Source organism: Lepidochelys olivacea (assembly GCF_965140295.1).
Source record: "Lepidochelys olivacea isolate rLepOli2 genome assembly, chromosome: 1".
Lineage (NCBI taxonomy): Eukaryota > Metazoa > Chordata > Testudines > Cheloniidae > Lepidochelys > Lepidochelys olivacea.
Window position 1 is genome coordinate 234,520,893 of NC_140411.1, and position 26,441 is coordinate 234,547,333.

Here is a 26,441-nt window from a genome sequence, read left to right on the forward strand (position 1 = left end):
GCTATCCCTCCCCCCTGACCTTCAGTTGTGCCTTGTCTTCTATTGACTTTCATGATTTTACTAAAAGGGAGTTATTGCTGTGGATCAGAGGAAGCTTTGAAAATCTGCTAGAATGAGGGCCCACTTCTGCAGAGCAGGCTTTCCCCAAACTAGTCTTGCCTTAAGTGCACAGAAAATGCAGGAGCTCTTAATGAGCCAAAAGTTGTGGGTGGTACCTTGAGAAAGGTACAGTGTGAGGGCAGTTCAGCTGCTGTGACCTGCGTGATAAAGGGATCTGAATAGGGCATAATGTCAAAAGATTTCTGCAACTAAAGATTTTCCTTGAGAGGATGATGCTTGGTTTTTTGTTCTGTTTTTGAGGGAGAAAGCAGAGGGACATAGTCTATTTAAATTTTGAATATAAAATCTAGTATATTGACAAAACGTTTGTGCAGCTATGGCAAAAAATAAAAATAAAAAAAACCTAATTTGCTATTTGGCAGAACTGCTCCCTAATTGTATTCAGAGCCATCTATTTGAGTGACAAATAAGCTGACGTACTGTTTAACTCCTGTTAGCACAGCAGGATCAGTGCAGCTACGGCAGAGTGAGTTGGAATCTGTTTGGTTTGTGCATCGGCAGACTTATTAACTAAGATTTCATTTCAGAATCAATATCTATTACTGTGGATGAAGTAGGGACTCTTAAAACATTCCCACGGCTTGGCTTTGTAGCACTGGCATTTAGGGAGAGAAATCTTTTAGTTGTAAACTGGCACTGAGGCAGTAAGCATGGACCCCATTTTCCATGCAGCTCTTTTATAGATCTTTTGGATGAGACCATAATCATCTATATCCTTCCTGCTGTGTATGAACAATGGAACTCTTAATAAAAGAAAGGGATTACACCTAAGTTTTTTACTGGGATTTCTCCTCCTTGGCTCCTGAGTCTGTTGCATTCTCCATCTGCCTGCCCTTTGTCCCAGCAGAAGCTTTCTCTGGTGCTATGCAAATAAAAATTCTTGTCTGTTTTTGAATACTTTGGGATGAAAATTGCTACACACTTATTTTTTCACAAAGCGCTCAAATGTTAGGCCATCCCCCCATAATATTTAAGCACTTGAAACAGGGCTGGAGAAGGACATAGTTATCTCCCACTCTAAATAGTTTGGTTTCTAACAAGCCCTTATTTTAAACCAGCTATTTTTTGTAAAAGCCTTATTTCTCCTTGCCATGGAAGCTGATGGCATTTCAGAGAGCAAACTCCAGCACTAACCCACAGGTGGCAATGGAGCTGCAGTTAGTGTGTCTCGTTGGTCCAGTTGCTTTCCAACCCAGCGTATTTTTGCAATACAGCATGTTCTACATTGAGTTAACAGGAAAAGGTATTCTTTTATCTCTCAACAAGTTGCTGCCAAGATCTGTAATTGCCTTGCTCTTAATGTTGCGTAACTGTTAGCAAGACTCAAGCCAAGCATTAATGAATTTCACCAGAACTTCATTTTTAATGAGCCTCATTAATCGTTAGTCATGCATGCTGCAACCTACACTTTTCTAAAGTGAGGGTTTGCCAATTGTGCTACACTATAAAAACAGCAGCATATTCCCCCTCCCCCCCGCCCAAATATTCTCTCAATAAAACAACAAAAAAGGCTATGTAGAGAGGGAAACAAACCAGTTACTTGACCTTTTAAATACTTGAGATTCTCTTCTGAAAGTTGGCCTGATGCCTCAGCTTTCTAGCAGCTGCTGCCCTGCTTTCCCTTTGGGCTGTATCTATAGTACAGTTGAGTGAGCTGGTCTGCAATAAAGCTGGGCCTAATAACACACTGTTTAGGGTTGCTGCAAGGCAGGGTTTTGGTTCAGCCAATCAGAGAGGAGCCATTCCGCTCGCCTGACCTCCAACACGAGCCTTCATGCGTTTTTAGAACTGCACCTTTTTCAGGTTCTCAAATGGTTGAATAACTTTATTTTTGTAAATCATCTTTGCATTTCTGGGTTCTGAAGCTGGGGGTGTCAAAACACAGAAGGGCTGTTCTCCAGACCACACCCTAGTCCATTCAGAAAAGCCTCCCTGCCCATAAATGATTATCGGTAACAGATCATCTGAGGTTCACCCCTAACTACCCTGTAACCTACTAAAAGTTAGTGTGTCGATTTGAATGTGTTAACTTTGTGATGTGGGTTTGACTGTCAGTGCTACTTGAGGAACTTCTAGAACAAAAGCCTTGCTCTCCCATGATGTACATGGGATTTGGCATGATACATCAAATCAGTGATATCCTCTCAAATAGTGGCTGGTACCCACGATTTCAGAAAGTTAAAACAAACAAAACTAACCATAATTAACCTATCTAACTACAGTGCTGCACAGCGAGGGAAAAAAATCCTTCCATCATTACTTTCTGCAGTTTCAATGCTGAATCAAGAGATTTTATTCCCTTCATTTTTGCCTTTGTAACTACAAATGTTGGTCAACTGGTTTAGCTGCTGGCTTATGGAAGGCAGATGTAGAAGATGAGAGCTTGCCTTCCGATCCTGGGCAGCAACATCCCCACAGGAATGGGGTGAAGAAAAGGAAGGATAAATCTTTGGTGAGGCATGGAGATGCTGCTCTCTAAGGAGGAAAGAAGACCTAAGGAGAGCGTAGTGAGAAAAGAGTAGATGGAAATGAAAGAGAAGAGAAAATTGCACAAAGATTAAAAGAATGAGTCAGAGAAAAAAAGGGTAGGGGAAAATTAATAAATGAACTATTTTATTTATTTAACATTACTTAATTTCATGGTTCCCTGGCTTACATTCTCAAAGATGACTAATGATTTTGGGTACCCTGCTGTTTGGGTGCTCAACTCAAGATGCTTTGATGTTCAGGAAGTGCTGAGAACCCACGGAATATTAATGTGTCTCAAATTGGGCACCCAAAAACAGTAGCCACTTGGGAAGATGTGGTCCCTTTATTTCTAAATTTTGGGGACAGAGAATCCTCTTGATTTTGGCACTTGTTACACTCACAGTTCTGGCTACCCAGGATTCTGTAGTTTAGGTTATTTTGTCATTTTTCCTTCACATTCTTAAAATTCTCACTGGAACATGCCTCAAAACTTCTGCAGGATAACCCCAGGTTTAGTGATAGAACTGCCCATTAAATAAAAACCAAACACTGGTATTTATGCTCTGCAATAAAAGAGGAGTGTGAGCCTGAAGATTTCCATTCAACCTTGTCAACTGGGCATTACTTATTTAAAATGAGTCAGTTATGTTTGGAGGAGATGGGGAAAGGCAAGAAACACACAACTGCAAGGGCCACCTTAAAATTTTGAAGGCAAACCAAGAGTACTTGGGGCAAGGCCCATCAAAATCAGTAGGAGGCATACCACTGACTTCAGTGGATTATGGATGAGAATAGTCTAGAGACTTCAATGAGGTGCTGGTTAATGCACATTCGGTTTTAGTGGGACAGTAAATATTCCCTGTCACTGCCTATTCCATGTCACTGAGTCCTTGAAGAGGGAGAAGGGAGCTGGGGGAGGAGGCTGAGTAATTCAGATTAAAAGAAAAATAAATGAAATGCATCACTAAATTGATGAGATCAAGGCCAGTGTGATCGTTTGTCATGTCAGGTTTTCTGTAAGGAGTGTCTTACAGCAGCCTGATTTATGGCTACTTCACTTTAAAAATCATATGCCTGTGTTAGGAGGTTGCAAATTGAAAAGTAGTTTAAGTGCCAGAAATATGCAATATGTTAAATTTTACTTGAGTGATTTCATTTCAGCTCTCAGTAGGGAAATATTCATACATTTTTTCTTGACGTTGCCAGACTGAATGGGGATATTTTTGTTGACTCACACACACCTTTGCACTGTTAACAGATATGTATGCCAGGTTGCCTGCATTAATAGCTGGCATACACATTTGTTTGCTCAGACAGGCAGAGCAGGGACATGAACGTGGCCTCCACTCCCAGAGGAATGCCCTATCCTACCAGACTATTGAGGTTCTCTGGAATGTTTCTCTTTTTGTTTTTCAGGTTCTCAGTTTTGTTCTGCATCAGAATGAAACCAATTTTGAAACCTTGACTTTTTTTTTTTTTTTTTTTGCAAATAGAGCTGTTTTTATCTGGCCAGCCCTACCCAGATGTTCTGAGTCCCACTCCAGTGTCCTAACCACAAGCATTTATACTAATAATAATTTCTGCTGAAAGTCGTGAAGCTTTCAGGATTCATGGACAGTTAGATGAATATTTGCTGATTGTCCTCCTAGCCCATTTTGCAACAGCATCACGCTGGTTGCTCATGTTCAGTTGTTGGACCGCTATGACCCTTTAATCCCTTTTAGAGTCACTGCTGTCCAGGATACAGTCCCTCATTCTGTCGATATTGCCTGCATTCTTTGTTCCTACATGTACGTCCCAGCATGTGAGTGTGTTACAACACATTTTGTTTGAGTGGGCTCACTTGCCAAGCAATCCAGATAATTTTGTATGACTGGCTTGCCCTCATAATTACTTACCACTCTGCCAATGTTGGTGTCATCTTTCAAATTTTATTAGCAGTGATTTTATATTTACATCCAGCTCACTGGTAAAAATTCTGTACGGCATCAGGCCTTGAACCGATAACTCTATAATCACCTCCATTTGATGATGATTCCCTGTCCACAAGTACTTCTGAGATTTGTTATGTAGCCAGTTCTGAAGGAGAGCCAGCCAAAAAAATGTTGACTGAACCCTTTTCTGTTGAAAAATGCAGCTTAGCTAACTTTGAAATGTTTTGCAAGGATGTGTTGATTGTTATAATGATAATAAAATCATTATCATAAAGAAATTAAAATTAAGGGCCTCATCTTCAGCTGATGTTAATCAGCAGCGCCCCAGTGAAATGGATGGAGATATGCTGATTTACACCACCTGAGAATCTGACTCCAAAACTTTGCTGCCACCATTTTGGCCTTTATTGAGGCACTCAGGTACCAGGGTTAGTGCCTAAGAATCTGAATGGAATTGGATAGAAGAAGCAAAGATATGGATCTGCATTGGTCAGACGGCAGGTTGGCTGTATAGATAAGACCATATAATGCTCTGTTCCAAGCAGCACATCCGAACCGTGTCAGTGATTTAAAAACAGGGCTTCAGCCATAATGCTCTATTTTCTTGCATTTTCTGGCTGAAGTCTAGTTTCTTTATTTCAATCAATCTCTCTTCTCCCCGCCCTTGTGCAGGGTGGTTTAATATCTGCACATGCACAAGCAAATAATGCCATTGTTCAGTCAGCATAAGAGGGTGTCATTCCAAATCCATCACTGCGCAGCTGGTGCTGGCAGTCTTCCTACATGTGGTCAGCATTAAAGGCCCCACAGCCTTCTCTTTTCCTACTCGTGTAGAACAGTTCCAGTAACCACTAGCAAATCAAGCTAAACCGACCACCTAGAATTATTGATTTTCCACATTAAGGCCCCACTGCTGTAGTGAAATAAGGGTGCAGTAGGAGATGGAATTCAATACCTACCTACAAAAGAAATAACTCCTGTTTTAACATGACTGGGTAGAGTTAGGAATAAACTAGAGTTTTCAGCTGCATGGAGCAGTTGGAAGCATCTGTCTAATGACCAAAGATATGCATTAGAGCAGGGGTGGGCTTTGGAGGCGGCCCACAGGATTGCCCTCCGTGGTGCCGCAAGCCCCGTGCCACTCTCAGAAGTGGCTGGCACCACATCCCTGGGGCCCCACGCAGGGGGGCAGAGGGCTCCGTGCCTTGCCCTTGCCTCCAGGCACCGCCCCCTGCAGCTCCCATTGGCCAGAAACCAGGAACCGCGGCCAATGGGAGCTTTGGGGCAGGTACCTGGAGGCATGGCAAGGGCAGCGCACGGAGCCCTGTGCCCCCCCACCTTCCCCTAGGGCTGTGCAGGGATGTGGTGCCAGCCGCTTCCCGGAGCAGCACGGCGTGGGGCCAGAGCAGGCTGGCAGGGAGGCTGCCCTGGCCCTGGTGCACGCTGCTGCCACCCCGGAGCCGCTTTAGGTAAGCGGTGCTGGGCTGGAGCCCGAACCCCTCCTGCACCCTGCCCCCCAAATCTCTGCCCTAAGCCCCCTGCCTGCACACACACCCCTCCTGCACCTCAACGCCCTGCCCTGAGCCCCGTGCCTCTCCCGCACCTGAGCCCCCTGCTGCACCCTGCACCCCAACTACCTGCCCTGAGACCCCTGTCGCACCCCACCCTCCTGCTCTGAGCTCCCTCCCGCAGTCCGCACCCCTTCTGCACTCCTGCCCTGAGCCCCCTTCCCTGAGCCCCCTCATATACCCTGCACTCCTCCTCTGCCCCAATCCCTTGCCCTGAGCCTGTTCCTGGACACTGCACCCCCTCCCACACCCTGCACTTCCTCCTGCACCCCAACCCCCTGCCCCGGCCCTGCATACAATTTCCCCACCCAGATGTGGCCCTCGGCCCAAAAAGTTTGCCCACCCCTGCATTAAAGAAAGCATCGCTGTATAGTGCTGTAGCTGATGCCGGTTTGCTTTGCTGGCTTAGTGTCCCAAATCTGCTTAGGGGAAAGTCATTTTGCTCCTACCAACAGTTAGTGTTTGTGTACCACAGTTCGAGCCACACCAACAGAGGCAGTCAATAGCTTTTTTGTCAACATGGAAATTCCTGTGGGAAATGTCTTTTTTCAACTCCATTTTTAATTTTTTTTTAAAAGCACAACTCCTCACAAAAAGGAAAATGTTGTGGTTTTTATCAACCAAAAACTGAACACCAAAAACGTTGTGCTTTTTGGCTGAAATGTTTTGATCTGCAGATGCCAAAATCTTTTTGATTTTTGACACCCTCCCCCCATCCTTCCAAAAGAAAAGAACATAGAAGAACATTTTGCTTGGTTTTTGGTCAACATTTTCCATGCTGCTCCACAGCCAAAGAGTGGGAAGGAAAACAGGCCAATCCGGTGCATAGTTACAGCAACTCTGGACAAGCCAGAGAGTAGCCTGTGGAGCCTGGCCCAGGATCTATGATCAAGTGGACATGGAGTCAGGTGTTGCGGTAGACTCCTGAATTTATTTAGTGTGTTAGGCTATTTCCCACTAATGCTTCTACTCTATAAGAAAGTAGTTTTCAGTTCCCTGGAAGCATCGATCATCCGTTCACAATAAAGGGCCAGTAGTACTCTTCTCCATGACTGAGTGAACAGCAGTAGCAAAGATGTATCAGGAGATCATCTGTGGTGTCACATCGAGTGGGATTCCTCCCTGGACCCTGAGCGGTCCTTCAACTTGTTGCTGCCTGTTGTTTCCTGTCTGACAATGGGGTAGCGGTCAAGCAGAGATGTAATAGCTTGGTTTAATCTGTCCCAGCTCTCCAGGCAGTCTTAACAATAATGGCATCTTGTTAAAGGTCTGGCAGAGCTATGTGCATTACAAGCCAGAGGCTGGTATATGAGTCAAGCAGCCACCTATACACAAGTGGCCAAATTCAACTCGGTGCAGCTAAGGTAGACGAAATGCAAAACTGGAGCTCAAATTCTTATTGTAAAACAGCCAGCTGTTTTACAATAGCTAAGAGAGAGCTAGTTGAATTTTAATTGTTCTTCCGTATCAGCAACAGAATTTTGACTGAGCTCCACTCTACTACACCTGTGAAAACCCACTGAAGCAAGTTTTTCATGATGGAGGACCTAATTTTTTTCCTACAAAACTTTAATTACTGATGCATGAAAAGGATGCTTTGTTTTTAAATCATCACGCTGTCTGACAAAACACATAGGCCCAGATCTCCTAAAATCAGTGAACGTTAAGAAACGAAATACTTTGTGGATCTGCACCTTAGTGCTCAGGCTGAGTTTGCCAGGATAGAAGTTTGAAAAATAAATCTTTGTATACTTGTGAACTCAGCATGTTTGATATGAAAATCAGTAAAACACAATAAAAGTGCAGCCCCATAATACTACATGTAACTACAAAAAGAAAAGGAGGACTTGTGGCACCTTAGAGACTAACAAATTTATTTGAGCATAAGCTTTCGTGAGCTACAGCTCACTTCATCAGATGCATGCAGTGGAAAATACAGTGGGGAGATTTTATATACACAGAGAACATGAAACAATGGGTGTTTCCATACAAACTGTAACCAGAGTGATCAGGTAAAGTGAGCTATTACCAGCAGGAGAGCGGGGGCGGGGGAACCTTTTGTAGTTATAATCAAGGTGGGCCATTTCCAGCAGTTGACAAGAACAGTAGGGGGGAAAATAAACAAGGGGAAATAGTTTTACTTTGTGTAATGACCCATCCACTCCCAGTCTCTATTCAAGCCTAAGTTAATTGTATCCAGTTTGCAAATTAATTCCAATTCAGCAGTCTCTCGTCGGAATCTGTTTTTGAAGTTTTTTTGTTGAAGAATTGCCACTTTTAGGTCTGTAATCGAGTGACCAAAGAGATTAAAGTGTTCTCTGACTGGTTTTTGAATGGTATAATTCTTGACGTCTGATTTGTGTCCATTTATTCTTTTATGTAGAGACTGTCCAGTTTGGCCAATGTACATGGCAGATGGGCATTGCTGGCAGTTGATGGCATATATCACATTGGTAGATGTGCAGGTGAACAAGCCTCTGATAGTGTGGCTGATGTGATTAGGCCCTATGATGGTGTCCCCTGAATGGATATGTGGACACAGTTGGCAATGAGCTTTGTTGCAAGAATAGGTTCCTGGGTTAGTGTTTTTGTTGTGTGGTGTGTGGTTGCTGGTGAGTATTTGCTTCAGGTTGGGGAGCTGTCCTTAAGCAAGGACTGGCCTGTCTCCCAAGATCTGTGAGAGTGATGGGTCATCCTTCAGACTAACACGGCTGCTACGCTGAAACCTACATGTAACTAGTTGCTTTTCAGAGTAGACTTTGAGTTCCAAAGTGAAAAAACTATATAAGCCCTTTGTAGGGAGCTAACTATTGACACCTGTTGGTGAAAAGGGAGAAGAGCAGCCCAGAGCTGCTTTAAGACTTCAGGCGGACAGGTGCTCCATAGGGAGGGAGCTCTCTTCTGGCATCTGTTGGTGAGCAAGGGGAAATGACTGAATGGATCAAGCCTCATTTACATTTCAGTTCTGTCACAGTTTGGGTGCATTTGGTTAAAATTCAGCAAAGTTTTGAGTTTGGAGGCAAGGAAATGCTATTATCTCTATTGGAAAATGAAAAGACAGAACTACACCAATTGTACCTGGGTTCACCCTGACTGAGACCATAGTTCAGGCTTTGTTGGGTAAAGGAGCCTGGACAGTGCTAAAGAGAGACTTCTGTGTTTTACTAGGAGTGACTTTGTGGTAGTAAGGACTTTGTTAAGGGTTATAAACCCCACTGTACTCTGTTCAAAGATGCAGTACAGAGGCAGTTTCCAAACAGTGAGTGGTACTAAGGTGGCCTGGGCTGAAATTGCAGAGATCAGCAGCCTAGTCGAGGAACGCTAGTGTAGGCTTCCCTAACAATCAATCAAAGCTGAAATCACATCAGCTGGGTTAGGTCCTGGAGCAGCCCAAGCAAGTCTTCCCTTAGGGGCTGGAGACTGATCTGCCAGAGTTCTTGAACTCCACCCACCCTGGACAACAAACTGTGAGTGGGGAACCTGGGGAGGAGGAAAGTGTCTAGAATGTATTAACCAGTTACAGCTGTAAGAGGAGGATGGAGACTATCATTAAGACACCCTGTGGGGTGGGAGTCTTATTTATTAGGTATTGTTAATTTACTAATTGCTGGCTTTCCCAAGTTTATTCTACTTTCCCCACTTCGCCCACCTCCCTAATAAAGTTCTCTTTCTTTTAAACCCTCTGGACTTAACGCTTGCAAGTGGGGAAGTATTGCCTCTCAAGGGCACTCAGGGTGGTTTATATATAGTTTGCCCAGTTTCTGGATGCAGGCTGCTGTTGCTTAAGTTTTCAGAAGAACCCTTAGAGAATTGAACCCAGACCGTCTTGCTGCTGACGGGTTACACCTATATGTGTTAAAATGTCCACATCAGATATAGTATGACATGTGAATACAATGTAATAGCTATATTATACAGATGAGAAGGATTAGCTTTCATAACCCCCCAAATCCTCTTCTGATTGGCTATTTCCTGACTCTTTGGTGTCTGGCTATCGTCCTGTACAGAAAGTGCAGTGTTTATCTGGTTTCTAGTCAATCAGGGTCTTTAAGTTTTGGGGTGATAGTTCCTGGCTCCTGTGGCCTGTCAGAAATAGCCCCTGTCCAAACTTATCCAGCCCTCACTTAGCTTAACTGCAAACTCCTCCTTAAGAGGAGAATTTCTCAGGAAGCTAAAGGGGCACTTCCTGCCCCCCAGAATACTTCCTGTTTGAATTGTCTCCATTGAGCCACAACCCAACACAGGAAAAGAAGAAATGATAGAGAATAAAACTTCAGGCAAATATAAAATAAACACGGAAAGTGTAACCAACAGGACAAATTTGAAAGGCCAGTACAGAATGTGTGTGTCTTCACCATTCAATGCTTTGTTATTAGTTATATAATGTGGATAAACTCATATAAAATAATGCCAGCAAGTTAAAAAAGTATGGATTGGATGAACGGACTATAAGGTGGATAGAAAGCTGGCTAGATTGTCGGGCTCCACGGGTAGTGATCAAGGGCTCCATGTCTAGTTGGCAGCCGATATCAAGCGGAGTGCTCCAGGAGTCAGGCTAGGGGCCGGTTTTGTTCAACATCTTTATTAATGATCTGGATGATGGGATTAATTGCACCCTCAGCAAGTTTGCAGATGACACTAAACTGGGGGGAGAGGTAGATATGACAGAGGGTAGGGATAGGGTCCACAATGACCTAGACAAATTGGAGGATTGAGCCAAAAGCAATCTGATGAGGTTCAACAAGGACAAGTGCAGAGTTCTACGCTTAGGAGGGAAGAATCCCATGCACCGCTACAGGCTGGGGACCAGCTAAACAGCAGTTCTGCAGAAAAGGACCTGGGGATTACAGTGGACGAGAAGCTGGATATAAGTCAGCAGTGTGCCCTTGTTGCCAAGAAGGCCAATGGCATATTGGGCTATATTAATAGGAGCATTGCCAGCAGATCAAGGGAAGTGATCATTCCCCTCTAAGCGGCACCGGTGAGGCCACACCTGGAGTATTGCGTCCAGTTTTGGTCCCCCCACTACAGAAGGGATGTGGACAAATTGGAGGGAGTCCAGCGGAGGGCAATGAAAATGATTAGGGGGCTGGGGCACATGGCTTAAGAGGAGAGGCTCAGGGAACTGGGGTTATTTAGTCTGCAGAAGAGAAGAGTGAGGGGGAATTTGATAGCAGCCTTCAATTACCTGAAGGGGGGTTCCAAAGAGGATGGAGCTAGGCTGTTCTCAGTGATGGCAGATGATAGAACAAGAAGCAATGGTCTCAAGTTGCAGTGGGGCAGGTCTAGGTTGGATATTAGGAAACACTATTTCCCTAGGAGGGTGGTGAAGCACTGGAATGGGTTACCTAGGGAGGTGGTGGAATCTCTATCCTTAGAGGTTTTTAAGGCCTCGCTTGACAAAGCCTTGGCTGGGATGATTTAGTTGGTGTTGGTCCTGCTTTGAGCAGGGGATTGGACTAGATGATCTTCTGAGGTCTCTTCCAATCCTAATGTTCTATGATTCTATTATTCTCATACTCTTTATGACTTGGGAAGGGTATGAAGGGGAGACAGACAGGTTTGGTGCTTTGGTCTAGATACTGTGTAGGACTATTTGAGAAAACAATGATTGCTATTGGGGGATAGGAGAGAGAGAAAGTTGGAGGCTGTTTGGATTTTTAGCCAGTAGGGCTGGGTCAAAATTTTTCCATCAAAACTGTCATTCTGTGGAAATTGGTTTTCTGAAAAGTGCTTTCTGTGAAAAAAAGTTTTCTGTTTTTTGTTTTTGAAAAACATCTGAAATATTTGGGCCAAAACCAGAAACACTTTGGTTTGAGGGCTGAATTTAAATTATCTGGAAAATTTAGATAAAAAGGTGGATTTTGTTGTTGGTGTTTTGTATTTTCATTGATATTTTCCATAAAACCTCCTCTATTTTTTTAAGTTTCAGTGGGTGCAGAGTCAGTTGCAGACCTGGGGCCTATGTGTAGTATTTTTAGCACAATTTCTCCTGCTGCCCTTTAGGCTCGAAGTCCTGCCCCAGGAAACAAAAACTGGGGATGAATAGTATGAAGTTAAACAGAAGTACTGCCAAACACTTGCTGTGGGTGCCAGGAGGCTTAATGTAAAAAACAGTATTTTTAAATGTCCATGACAGATGGAAGCTACCAAATAGGAGGACATTTTCTCTTTAATTAATCTAGGAATGTTGTTGGCTCTGCAGTTGTCTAAGATAGGATCACAGGACTGGGAGCTATAATCAAGAAACTTCAAAAGAAGAAAAATATTTCTTTTTAAAAAATGTAGAGTAAAAGTGCAGTTCGAAACCTGTGGGTCGTGATAGCTTTGTGCGGTATTTTAGAGAGAGCTGGTTGGATCTGCTTTACTTAAGGTTGAAAACCAGTTTCCAATATATAAACATACACCCTTTTTGATGCCCATAACTTTCTGACATATTCACCTGTTGGGCTATATTTTTTCCATGCTTGATCTGTGCCCAAAGATGATTGCTTTTTAAAACTCTCCAAAGAAAAATGAGTTGTTATTTGATACAGAAAGAAAACATTACTGAAAGAATGGATAATTCTGTTCATTTGAAAGGAACAACAAAATTTCCCCTCACCTCTGAGCAAATTTTTCTGGAGGTAAATTATTCATCTTCCCTCATTGCTTGTGTTTGTACTTCATCCTCTTGCTTGTTTAGGTGAGGCTTCTACTTTGATTAATCTACAAAAAGGAGGGTGTTCTAAGCAAACAGAAGCCTATGGAAGGCTGCTCTTCCTCTTGTTTCAGTAAAGTGTAGTTCTGAATCTCCGTCTTTGGGCTTAGTTTACTTTGAATTTATTTTTAAAATGTACTTTTTACTTTGCTTTCTATTATCCAGAGATCCCTTTTTATCTGCATTCTGTAAATGCTTGAGCAGTGAATAGTAAGGCTATGATATATCAATTCTCACCTTATTTACTTGTTTGTATGTTGTATCCCCATTCCATACCCTTCATCTGTTTGTGTCTTTAGATTGTAAACGTTCACAGCAAGGACTGTCTTTCTTAAGTTTGTGCAACATCCAGCACCATGGGAGGACCATCCTGATTGGGGCCTTTGGTGCTACCATAATATAAATATTTGTTATCACTGTTACTACTTCCGTGTCCCAACATCAGTGAGAATGAAGATTTTATGTGTGTGGCATTGTAATACAGTGGCCTAGTGTGTGAGATTATGTATCCCTCTAGGGGCTCGGCCCAGTGGCTATACAAACAACTATAGTCTCACAGGTACAGGAATTCTCCTTTAGCTCGCATGACAGCAGAAGAATACAGTCCCATTATCAGTTATGTAAGCCCCATCTCAATGGCTTTGGTTCAGTCTAGGAGGTTACTTGTAGTGGCCTCATTCACTATAAAGATGTCAAACACACTCATTGCCTGTTCTGTTAATATGGACTTTGAATTGAATTTATTCTTCCCCGTGGGCTATGGAGCACTACCCTGGACTGCTCCAGTTTAGAGTTAGGGATTATCTCCTTAGAATTCACTTTGCAAATCAGTTATTTCTGACCCTAAATCTAATTTAAATTTGATCACATTAATGTGACTCTTGAAATTAATTATCCAAGCCTGTTCATTAAAGCTGGTTGGAAATTTTCTACCATAATTTTTTTTTTCCTAATGGAAAGTGCAGTTTCCACAAAATGTATGTTTCAATTTTGCTGAAAATTTGATTTTCTATTTAGAAAATGGAAACAAAATATATTGTTTTCAAGTCATTTCAGTCCAAATCTAAATATTTTGTTTTGTGTAGCTGACCTGAAGTGTTTTGTTTCAAATCAATTCAGCAAAGCATCAAAGTGCATTTCCCTATCAGCACATTGACTCATAGGTGTTACAGTTCAGGGCCCAAGTCTCTCTTGTGGGACAGACTCCCTGGAGAATACATCTTCTGAAATGCAACACAGAATCCCTTCTGACCAAACTGGTGCATCATGGGTGTCACATGACTCTGGGTTCATCATGAAATGCAATCGGGCCAGGGAGTTTACCCCAAAGGGGAGAATGGGGTCATCAGACTCATGAATTTCCACACCCATGAGGCTATGCACCCACAATAGGGAAATGAAATTTAATGTTGCTCAGGCTTGAAATGAAGTGTTTTGGATCAGTTCAACAAACGAAACCAAAACATTTTGATTTCAGGAATGTCAGAGTTTTGTCTTTGGGATTTATGGGGCCCTACGCAATATTATTAAACTGGTGCCCCTATGCCTGACTTGGGGCCCAGCCACAACACCCACCCACGGAACCCCAGAAGAACACCCACACCCCCTTGCTGACACACTCCAAGCTTTGTATGCAGCAGATGCTGCGGTAGCCTAGGCTCGCAGCCGGGGGGACGGGAGTGGGGGACGGGACGAGGCAGCAAAGGATACCGAGCTGCCCGGCCTGCCTCACGATGGAGGACAGTCACAGTTCCCCGCAGAGACCCCCGGACCCTCTCCCTCATGCAGAATGCACTGTCCTGGTGCATTCGGCTCTGTGAATACGGCCCCTGCCTAAGGAGACTGCAGTGTGTGCTAATTAAAACCATAATTAAGGCCGAAAATCAACTAGCATAAAATTCTGTGTGCTCCCAACTCCAACGATACTTAACCCAACAAGTCCGTAGCATACAAAAAAATGTGCTCCATAAAATCTGGCCCCCAAAAATTCATCCCCACTCTAAAATCCCCCCAAAACAATGGCCTTTTTGCCATTTCTAAAGGCTTACTAATTAAAAGTGCACAGGCCTAGCCTGCTCCTTCTCGGCCTTCAGTCCCATAAAAAAAGTGTGGGCCCCAGCCATAAAAATTCAACCAGGTCTCTGAAAGGGCTGCCTTTAAAACTGGGTGGTCCATCGCGATGTGTGGGAGGTGGCTCCCCCAAATAACATGGCTAAATGGTATGTGCTAACTGCACTCCCAAGCTATCAGCACATATAAATTGCAAAAGGCAACACCTGGCAGCTCCGGCCTATGGAGCCCCCCGAAATGGTGTGTACAAAAAAGGCAATGCCAGGCTGCTTTTATAAGGTGGGTCAACACATCTGTTGGGAAGGGGAGGCATCGAAATATGCCCCCACCGCAACACGTCTGTTTACCAATACCTCGATGTGTGTTTAAAAAACCACCAACCCCAGGGTGCCTTTTAATTTGCTGTTAAAATCAGAAACGCAAAATTTTTCAGCGCATTGCCCCGCCGTTCTGCAACAAACTGTTAATGTTTCTAACTATGTTGTGTTTCATTTTTCATGAATAACACACAATGTGTTTTTCCCACTGGCGCACACCTAAAAGTGGCTTTCTGTGTTCCAAACTAATGCTTCCTCCTTCACGGTGTTACAGCACACCTTTAACCAAAAACAAGCTGTATTTGCCACCGCCCCTCGGGTGGGGCATCTATGCCAATGGGGGGACATGTTATGCTATGCAACTAATAAAACCTAAAGTCATTATCGTATATGCAATTATTCCTGCCCTGCTATATTGCTGTTTATGTAAAAGGCCAACAGTAACCCTTGATACCGTACCAGAGGGGGATTAAAAACCTAAGTGGTGACCCCTCCCAATAAAATGTTGATTCGGGGTCAAGGGGGGGACTGTCACATCCCAAGGGCCCCCTCCCTCAGCGAGTTCCCGGGGAGGAAAAATCAACATTGTATGTGGCTAATATGGTTGCAAGCATTGCAAAGTATGTTGGGAAGGGTAAAAGGTGTGAGTGAGGAGTAAAAGTTTCCTTTGTAGGTTACAAGAGGCCGAGAAGGGGGGAAGAAGAAGAAAAGAGCTGAGAATGAGTTAACTCAACTCTGGAGCTAGCTCAGGGCGAAGATAAGACGCTGGCCCCAGCCCAAGGACGCTGCTCACAGCGGAGACATGGCTGACAGCCGAGAAAGACAGGGGCTTGAATGTGCCCAAGCAGCCACGAGAAAGAAAAATCCAAATCCAGACCTGCAAGGCAGTGAGGCCAGCAAAGAAGAAAACAAGGTCTAACACTGCAGAGACTGAAAATTGAGAATCTTTTGCTTCAATCTATAGTGTCGAAATGTTTTCTTTGCTCGTCCCTATAACATGCTTTCACTATTTTCTGAACATAGACATTAACTGTAATTCCTTTGAATGTTTCTTGTTTAAAAATCCAAACAGTTAGACAAACTCCTATGTATTCTGCCTCACTGATATCAAGCTCCCAATGCTACTTCTGTTCAGGTAGGACTCTTATAAAGGCTTCCATGCTTTGTCCCTTTAGGAAAAGCATGATTCATACTAGAAATGAACTGTTCATAATTCTGCTAGAAGAATGTTACAGCATAGTTATTCTGTTGTCCTCCCTAAGCAATGGCAAATGTTTTACAAATATCTTCAGCTTCACTGTGTTGTGGGCCAACCCTCAGCCTGGGCTCAGCTATAGTCTCTCTGATTTTCTTGCCCCTGTGTCCCCTCAGGAGCCCCTTACTCCTGGGCCATCTTTCTGTTCCCAGCAGGAGTTCAGCTCACTCCTGGGTCCAATCACTTCTAGTCCCTGGCTGTGGTCCCCAAGTCCTGCCACAAGCTGGGTGGGAGCAGCCCTCCAGAGCCCCTCATCCATATCAGGGTGGTAGTGTCACTCTATCCCCATACAAGGGAGCAGAAAAGGAAAGGCTAGCTATTGCCTCAGGCTGGGCTCCTCTTGCTGCTCCTCCTGGGAGATCCCCCCCCCCCCCCCGTGTGGCAAGTTTCACCTTTTTAAGCTCCCTTTCTCCAGATATTCCTAACTGGTGCTGTCTGAGCACAGGAATGCTTGTCAGCCTTTCTATCCATGGGGTAGGGGTGAGTCCCCTCACGTACCATCCACCTAAAGACCATCCACCTCAAGACAGAGCATGTTTCTTGCTTGAGCATCTCTGCAATCCCAATCTCCTTGGGGGGTGGGGGAGAGGACTGCATTTGTATGTTCTTTCCATGCTCGTTGCTGCACCCAGACTCTAGTGGGCTAGGGTGCTAGATACCAGTACATAATCTGGAGATTTGAGTCCTTCATAGAATGTAGCCACCACAAGGGCATGTAGTTTGTGACTAGGGAAATGGGACTATGCAACAGGAAATACCGGAGAGAGTCCACTGCCCACTTGATAGCCAAAGCTTCCTTCTCAATAATAGAATATGCTGTCCCCTTGGGGAGCAACTTTCTGATTAAATAGAGGATAGGCTGCTCTTTGCACTCAAAGTCCTGTGAGATCGCTGCTTGGCCAATGTGCGAGGCTTCCATATAAAGAATGAACTCCTGGGAGAAGTCCAGGTTGGCAAGGACTGGTGCCTGGCCCAGCCCCATCTTTGGGGTATTAAACTCTTCATTGTGCTGGTGGTCCCACCAATCATTTTTCGTATCTTTGCCTTTTAGTAGATTGATCATGGCTTCCCTGACCAATGTGAAGTTGGGGATGAACCAGTGATAATATCCTGCCAGGCCCAGGAAGTGGCATATCGGTCTTCTGGTTCAACATGTAGGGCAGGAGTTTAATACATGGACTTTAACATCAGTTTCATGAAGCCTCCTCCTACCCAATACCCTAAATAAGTCACTTCTGTCATGGCCAACTTAGACTTGGCCGGGTTAGCTGTTAGGCTGGCCTCCTGTAGGGATGTCAGTACCACTGTTAGGTGACACAGACAGTCTTTCCACATGTGGCTATATCATCAAGGTACGCTGCAGCACATTGCTGGTGGGGTCTGAGGAGTCAATTCATCAGGTGCTAGAAAGTTGCTGCTGTTAGCTGCAGGCTGAACCATGGCGTGGTTTTACAACGGAAATGGCCAAAGGGGTCAAGAACGTGGTTTTCTACTGGGAGGATGGAGACAGAGAGATCTTTTGTAAGGTCAGTCATGCTGAGGTATTGCACGGGACCTAACAGCTCATCCATCCTTGGCATTGTATAAGCATCAAACTTCGGGATGGAATTGACCTTACGAAAGTTGAGGCAAAAATCAGACTGTGCAGTCCGCCATGGGGACCAGGACCCCAGATGCGGTTCTTTTTTGAGAAAATGCTCAACTTCTGAAGATGCTCCTATAGTCCAATAATGTATTGGCTTGAATCCAGCATGTTTGTATCTTGCTTCTCCCAACCTTCTTACAATGCATCCAACATTCCCTGGGGCTGGTATCCATAGAGAAAGTTAAAGGAAAGAATGCAGTAGAGGCTTGGGTTTCACCTTTTGCATGGCAAATAGCAGCAGTGGGATGAGTTGATCCTAGCGCCTAGGTTCAGTCCTGACAAACCACGTCAACATTTCTTTCAATGTCTTGTTAAATGTTTCTACGAGGCTGTACATTTGCGGATAACCAGTGTTATCAGGCCCTTGATATTAAGGAGCAAGCATAGCTCATACATTGTCTGCGAGATGAAGTTGGAGACTTGATCAGTCAGTATTTGCAGCAGGAACTCTACCAGGGCAAAGAGTCTCATAAGCTCAGGAGCATTCTCTGCCATCTTAGCTGAATGCAAGGGGCTGGCTTCAGGTAGTGAGCAGTGTAGTCCACCACTATAAGTATATGGTGGTTTCCCAAGGAGCTCTTTTCTAAAGGCCCCACCAAGTGTATCCTTATTATCTCAAATGGGGTTTCCACTAATTGTATTGGGACCATGAAGGCCTCAGGACATTCTTAGCTGCCACATACTGACACTCAGGACGGAAAGAGCAATAGCCCCTAACCTCATGGTGCACACTCAGTCAAAAAAAGTGAGCCAATACCTGCTCTGCAGTCTTCTCATGCCCCCGGTGTGGTGGTACAATGATTAAAAGAGCTTTGCTGAAGGTGGTTTCACCCAGTAGAGTGCTCTAGGGCCCAAGTCCCAGAGTTGGTCCTAGCAGAGCTATCTGTACTCATACTGCCAGCAAAGGGCCAGGAGTGGGTGCTAAGGCATCCTCCTAAGTCATTGTTGGAAATGGGGCAGCTGGTGGAGAATGTTCTCATAGCTGATAGGTCACTAGAAATGGGGCATGCGTGGCCTCTGCCCACTCACCAACTAGGGCCACTGATGGCACCATCTGCCTTTCAGCACACGCTGACCCAGGGCGCGATGGAAAACTTGTAGAAATCCCACTCCAGCAACCTGAGCTACCCACAGGGAGAGGCAAAGACCTCACCAACTCATGGGGCTGAGCTCAGGTGAGATATCACCCAGATAAACACCCAGTGATGTAAACAACTGGGCTGGCATCCTTGAGCTCAGACACAGGTTCCCCCTCATAATTGAAACGTGCTCCTGCCAGGAAGGAGCCTGCAGGAGTTCACTAACCTGCTACTCCCGTGGGCAACAGGGGCACATGAGGGAAGAGTGGCCAATGGCAGAATGCAAATACACAGAGGGATGCTCAGCCAAGGAGAGGGCCCCTAGGAGGACTCCCCAAGGTTGACAATCCCAGTTTGAGCCCAAGGGAAAGTAGTACTGGGGCTTTTAGATTCGGTGTGTAGCCAAATGGTGATACAAGCCACCCTAGCAGGTAAGATAATCACCCTGGAGGAAAATGTTTGCTTGCAGCATATACACGTAGATGACTGGAACTGACAGTTGGGACTCACACTGACTCAATTACAGTAGCACTAGTAGACAAAGTACTGTACCTGATGATAATGGACCAAGATTGGCCCTCCTTTTGGCAAATCAATAAACTGAACACTACGACAGCTGAGCCCTGTGACAGGCCCCGCCTGTGGACACCATAGACCTAGCAGGCCAGAGGGACTCCATGAGGGACATTCCAGTGACCAGGGCTGGCCAGAGAGATGCAGGAATGGCTGGTCACTGTGGTGGACCTCGAGGCCCTACTGAAGGGAGGGGAACTTCATACAAAAGCAGCATGGAAGTCTGAGCATGCCTATGAACAAGTGACATTCATGAATGGGAAGGCAGCAGACTCCCCAGTGCCGGGGATGGTACCCCCACTTCGTGCTGGAGAAAGAGAAGCAGTATCATGTTGACATAACCCACAGTTGGGTGTAATAAGAACTCATCTACTGGTACCCCACAATCCTGCTGGCACATGGTATTTCCTCCGTGGGGCATTCCCCTTAGGGTACATCTCAGTTATAAAGTGCTGCCAGTGTGTCTAGCTGCTGATATCCAGGTAATCTAGAATAGTGGTCTTCACTCAGATGTAATCTCTAGCCTGCTTGGATCAAGATTATAGAAGACCATCTGGGCCTGGTCCATGAGGTACGGAGCTAAAAACTAATGCCCAGTGCTCCGGAGGCCATTGAGAGGCCAGTGATACACTCTCAAAGGTGGTGAGGAATGCCTCCAGAATGTCACAATCTTAGTTAATTTCACTGGCAGGGATGGCAAGTTCCTCCTGGTATATGGGACCCTATGGGATCTCCCTGGGCAGAGGCCAGAGGTCTTAACTGCTGCAGAAAGCCTCTTTAGAGTTCTTGCTGCTGGTACATACTCTCCTTTAGCAGATGTTGCTACTGCACTAATCGGGACTGCTGCTGGGAGGTCCACAGCTACAACATCTGCTGCTGGGATTGCTGTTGCTGATTGGCCTGCTGCTATTACCACTCTGCCATCCACTTACGCCAGTGCTCGTGGACTATCTCAGGGGAAGTCCCTTCTCAATGGACTGGAGCAGAATTTGTTTCTGTCTCAGGACCTTGTGTCAGACATAGGGCTTCATGCCTGCATTCTTCACCAATTGTCGTGAGCCAGCCTTTTATGGATGTTCTTGTCCAGCTTAAGTGAAGTTCAGTCCTGGATGACCTGAATCTTTGTAAAAATGAGGCTACGCTAAAACTGACTTGCCATTGCTGAGACCCTTGAAGATCTCTTTACTTTGCTTATTATCTATTCAGGCTGATTTGACTGTTCCCTTGACTTAAGTTAAACATTCAGGGACTATCTTGCCCTTCATCCTTGGTGGAATCCCCATTAATGTCAATGGGATCAAGGGCAGTAGGCTGTAGATCAGATTTACAGCAGTAGGCTGCAGTGTTACCATGGACTTCTCTCTCTCTTTTGATCATCACATTAAGTCCATAGATAACACCTCCTTGTCTTGCCTATGGAATATGTCCAGAATTCAGTAAATGCTTTCCTCAATTTATGCAGTGACTGTAACCATGGCCTCCTTAAGCCTCTGGGCCCTAGATCATAATATATACTAGTGTCATGCTGTATGTTGTGTTCTTTCTGAAAAAAATCTTGCTTAGGCTCTGATTTGGCACTGCTGCTAGAATGTTAAAGTGATGAGCGCTGTATAAGTATCATATAGAATAGACATGACTTAGTATGTCACTATAGTTTTGAGGGCAGTGGATTGGTTTCTTGTCCAAGGGTATGTCTCTGCTGCAGTCACTGGGTGTGACTGCAACATGCATGAACCTGTCTGAGCTAGTTTGAATCGAGCTAGTTTGGGTAGTGAAGAAGTGAATTTGCAGCAGTATGGACTTCTGCATAAGCTGTGCAAACCCACCTGGAATCCTGGCTGATTGCTCAAGTGGCTAGCTCATGCTGCCATGGTTTCACTGCATCAGTACTCAAACTAGTTAGACTAAAGCTAGCTCAGGTATGTCTATTTCAATCACAATGAATACTGAATGATTTTAGAGTTGTTTTAATGGTGTATAAAGTATTGCAGAATCTGCTAGCCATGTATCAGAGGTGCCTTATGAACTTAGGTTTTGTAAGAGAGCAAATGAAGGTGATCTCAAACAGGGGTTAAAAACATCTCTGGAGAATCTGCTTTAAACTGTTGCACACCCTGTACTGTTTATTAAACAATCAGGAGTTAAGGCATAGCACCTTTATCAGCTTCATAAAGACTCAGATAAGAAGGCAGGCTGCTTTTCATGTTGGGAAAGAGATTGTTTCCATCTCACTGACTCAGCCATCAGACCTCTTCCCAGGGATATGGCTGCTTCTATTGATTTCGATTGTAAAATGATTTTTAAACAATTTTTTTACTCTAGAATTTTGAAAATATGTGGAGTTTTGTTTTATTATGTCATTGTACTGTATTTGGGGACAGTTTTATAGTATTCATCTATTGATCATAAATCTTTTGTTGAAAGGGCTCAGCATAAGCTTCTCTGGTAAATCAAAAGCCTGTAATAAAAGTAATCCTGGTCAAACTACCACCAAAGTAGGATAATTGCAATAACCACACAGAGTTGGTGGGCGTATAGTATGAACGTTATCATCTATAGTAATACAGCCTTTCATAATATCTTTACTATAACAATGTCCCATCAAACAATAAGCATTACATTTTAATTAATATTTATTATTTTAATTGTGATTGCACCAAGGAGTTTCAGTCATGAACTAGGACCCCACTGTGCTAGGTGCTGCACAAACAGTACAAAAAGACACTCCTTGCCCAAAGAGCAATGTCAAAGTATGACAGTTAGGTGCTGACCACACAGCAAAAAAGCCCTTGTTCCTGGAATGGTTTAATATCTGCCCTTGAAAACCTTTGTGATTTTTTGCCTTTATGCAATGACTTTTGTAGCCGAGGCAAAAGCTATCAAAGATAGGTGCTGAGAACAGCTAGTTTGTAACAAATATATGTATGCAGCCTACCCTTTGCTAACAAAACTATATAGGATCTAAAATAGTTTTCAAATGAGGATCTTGAAAACTATTACCAAGTCAAGGGATTTTTTTAGGACAGATGTGACCATGGGGAAGGCAATTGTTAATATCTATAGGTCCTGCATTGCATATTGCTTTAATTCGACCTGTAAGCATAGCATTCTGTGCAACAGGAATCAGGATTACATGTAAGCAAAAGCTAATAGACACCTTCAACCAGCCTAAGATCAAATCTACCCTTCATAAACCGACCATTATCTTTGCACCAGTGGCACTCAATCTCTAACAACCTAAAGGAGCCACATTGTCATTAAATGGAGTCACACAGTAACTGCAGCTATTTGCAACACATGAACGTGTGGAACCAAGTCCAACATGTTGTAAAGTAATGGTTAATACATTTATTTAGACACTTTCTGGGTTGAAGCAACCTGCTTACAGCTTCAGTAGTCAAGCTGACATTTTCACTCACCACTGTTGGCTACTGGTACAAACATGGATTTAAATTTATCCCGAACGTGTGGCCATGTCTCTGTCTGTGTAAATATGCATGTGTTTGGTCTTTCCTGTACGGTGGCTTTCACGCTGCGTTGAGGATATTGAATGGTGTCTTGGGCAAACGTGACAAAGAGGCATGTTCAGGGGTAGGAAGTGACATAGGCCATTCAGGAGCCTCGAGTAGACTATCTCCTTTGCATGAGTGCAGGGATCTGTTTACTGTATTATTTGAGCAGCTGTAGAGCTAGTTGAATAATGCCAGAAAAATTGTTAAGTACTATATTTGATAAGACCATTATTTGAGGAAGAGAATTTGACCTGCTCTGCTACAGACAATATCTTAATCAATTAACACATGACAAAAAATACAAGACACAACCCTGCATTTGTGGTCAGGTCATAATACTATATAAGCACCAGGTAAAGGAGCCTGAGATAAGTCTAAAGAGTTCTTGAGTGGAATATGGTAAATTAAGAATATAAGAACATAAGAACGGCCATAGTGGGTCAGACCAAAGGTCCATCAAGCCCAGTATCCTGTCCTCTGACAGTGGTCAATGGCAGGTGTGCCAAAGGGAATGAACAGATAGGTTATCATCAAGTGATTCATGCCCTGTCACCCAATCCCAGCTTCTGGCAAACAGAGGCTAGGACACCATTCCTGCCCATCCTGGCTAATAGGCCCATCAATGGCTATCTTCCATGAATCCATCTAGCTCCCTTTTGAACTCAGTTATAGTATTGGCCTTCACAACATCCTCTGGCAAGGAGTTCCAGCGTTTGACTGCGCGTTGCATGAAAAAATACTTTCTTGTGTTTGTTTTAAACCAGCTACCTATTAATTTCATTTGGTGGCCCCTTGTTCTTGTATTATGAGAAGGAGTAAATAACACTTCCTTATTTACTTTCTCTATACCACTCATGATTTTATAGACCTCTATCATATCCCCCCTTAGTTGCCTCTTTTCTAAGCTGAGAAGTCCCAGTCTGTCATAAATATAAAGGGAAGGGTAAACACCTTTAAATCCCTCCTGGCCAGAGGAAAAACCCTTTCACCTGTAAAGGGTTAAGAAGCTAAGACAACCTCGATGGCACCTGACCAAAATGACCAATGAGGAGACAAGATACTTTCAAAGCTGGAGGGGTGGAGGGTGGGGACAAAGGATTCTCTCTGTCTGCGTGTTTTTTTTGCCAGGACCAGAGCAGGAATGCAGGTCAGAACTCCTGTAAAGGGTTAATAAGCAATCTAGTTAGATATGCATTAGATTCTGTTTTGTTTAAATGGCTGATAAAATAAGCTGTGCTGAATGGAATTTTGTGGCTTTTTGTAACTTAAGGTTTTGCCTAGACGGATTCTCTTTGTTTTGAATCTGATTACCCTGTAAGGTATTTACCATCCTGATTTTACAGAGGTGATTCTTTTACTTTTTCTTCTATTAAAATTCTTCTTTTGAGAACCTGATTGCTTTTTCATTGTTCCTAAGATCCAAGGGTTTGGGTGTGTGTTCACCTATGCAAATTGGTGAGGATTTTTATCAAGCCTTCCCCAGGAAAGGGGGTGTAAAGCTTGGAGGGATTTGGGGGGGGGGGAAACGTTTCCAAGTGGGCTCTTTCCCTGTTATATTTGTTAGACGCTTGGTGGTGGCAGCAATAACGTCCAGGGACAAAAGGTAAAATAGTTTGTACCTTGGGGAAGTTTTAACCTAAGCTGGTAAAAATAAGCTTAGGGGTTTTTTTCATGAGGTCCACACATCTGTACTCTAGAGTTCAGAGTGGGGAAGGAACACTGACACAGTCTTATTAATCTCTCCTCATACGGAAGCCGTTCTATACCCCTAATCATTTTTGTTGCCTTTTTTTGAACCTTTTCCAGTTCCAATATATCTTTTTTGAGAAGGGGTGACCACATCTGCATACAGTATTCAAGGGCATACATGGATTTATATAGAGGCAATATGATATTTTCTGTCTTATTATCTATCCCTTTCTTGATGATTCCCAATATTTTGTTCACTTTTTTGACTGCTGCTGCACATTGAGTGGATGATTCCAGAGAACTATCCACAATGACTCCAAGATCTCTTTCTTGAGTGGTAACAGCTAATTTAGACCCCATCGTTGTATATGTATAGTTAGGATTATATTTTCCAATGTGCATTACTTTGCATTTATCAACATTAAATTTCATCTGCCATTTTGTTGCCCAATCACCCAATTTTGTGAGATCCTTTTGTAGCTCTTGGCAGTCCACCTGGGACTTAACTATCTTGAGTAGTTTTGTATCATCTGCAAATGTTGCCACCTCACCGTTTACCCCTTTTTCCAGATCATTTATGAATATGTTAAATAGGACTGGGTCCAGTACAGATCCCTGGGGAACACTGCTATTTACCTCTCTCCATTCTGAAAACTGACCATTTATTCCTATGCTTTGTTTCCTATCTTTTAACCAGTTACCAATCTATGAGCGAACCATCCCTCTTATCCCATGACTGCTTATTTTGTTTAAGAGCCTTTGGTAAGGGACCTTGTCAAAGGCTTTCTGGAAATCTAAATACACTATATCCACTGGATCTCCTTTGTCCGCATGCTTGTTGACCCCCTCAAAGAATTCTAGTAGATTGGTGAGGCATGATTTCCCTTTACAAAAAACATGTTGACTATTTTCCAACAAATTATGTTCATCTATGTGTCTGACAATTTTGTTCTTACGATAGTTTCAACCAATTTGCCTGATAATGAAGTAAGGCTTACTGACCTGTAGTTGCCAGGATCACCTCTGGAGCCCTTTTTAAAAATTGGCATCACATTAGCTATCCTCCAGTCATTTGGTACAGCAGCTGATTTAAATAATAGGTTACAGATGACAGTTAGTAGTCCTGCAATTTCACATTTGAGTTCCTTCAGAACTCTTGGGTGAATACCATCAGGTCCTGGAGACTTATTACTGTTTAGTTTATCAATTTGTTCCAAAACCTCCTCTAATGACACCTCAATTTGGGACAGTTCCTCAGATCTGTCACCCAAAAAGAATGGCTTAGGTTTCGGAATCTCCCTCACATCCTCAACAGTGAAGACTGATGCAAAGAATTCATTTAGTTTCTCCTCAATGACCTTATTGTTTCTGAGTGCTCCTTTAGCATCTCGATTGTCCAGTGGCCCCACTGGTTGTTTAGCCAGCTTTCTGCTTCTGATGTATTTAAATTTTTTTTTGCTATTATTTTTGGAGTCTTTGGCTAGCTGTTCTTCAAATTCTTTTTGGTCTT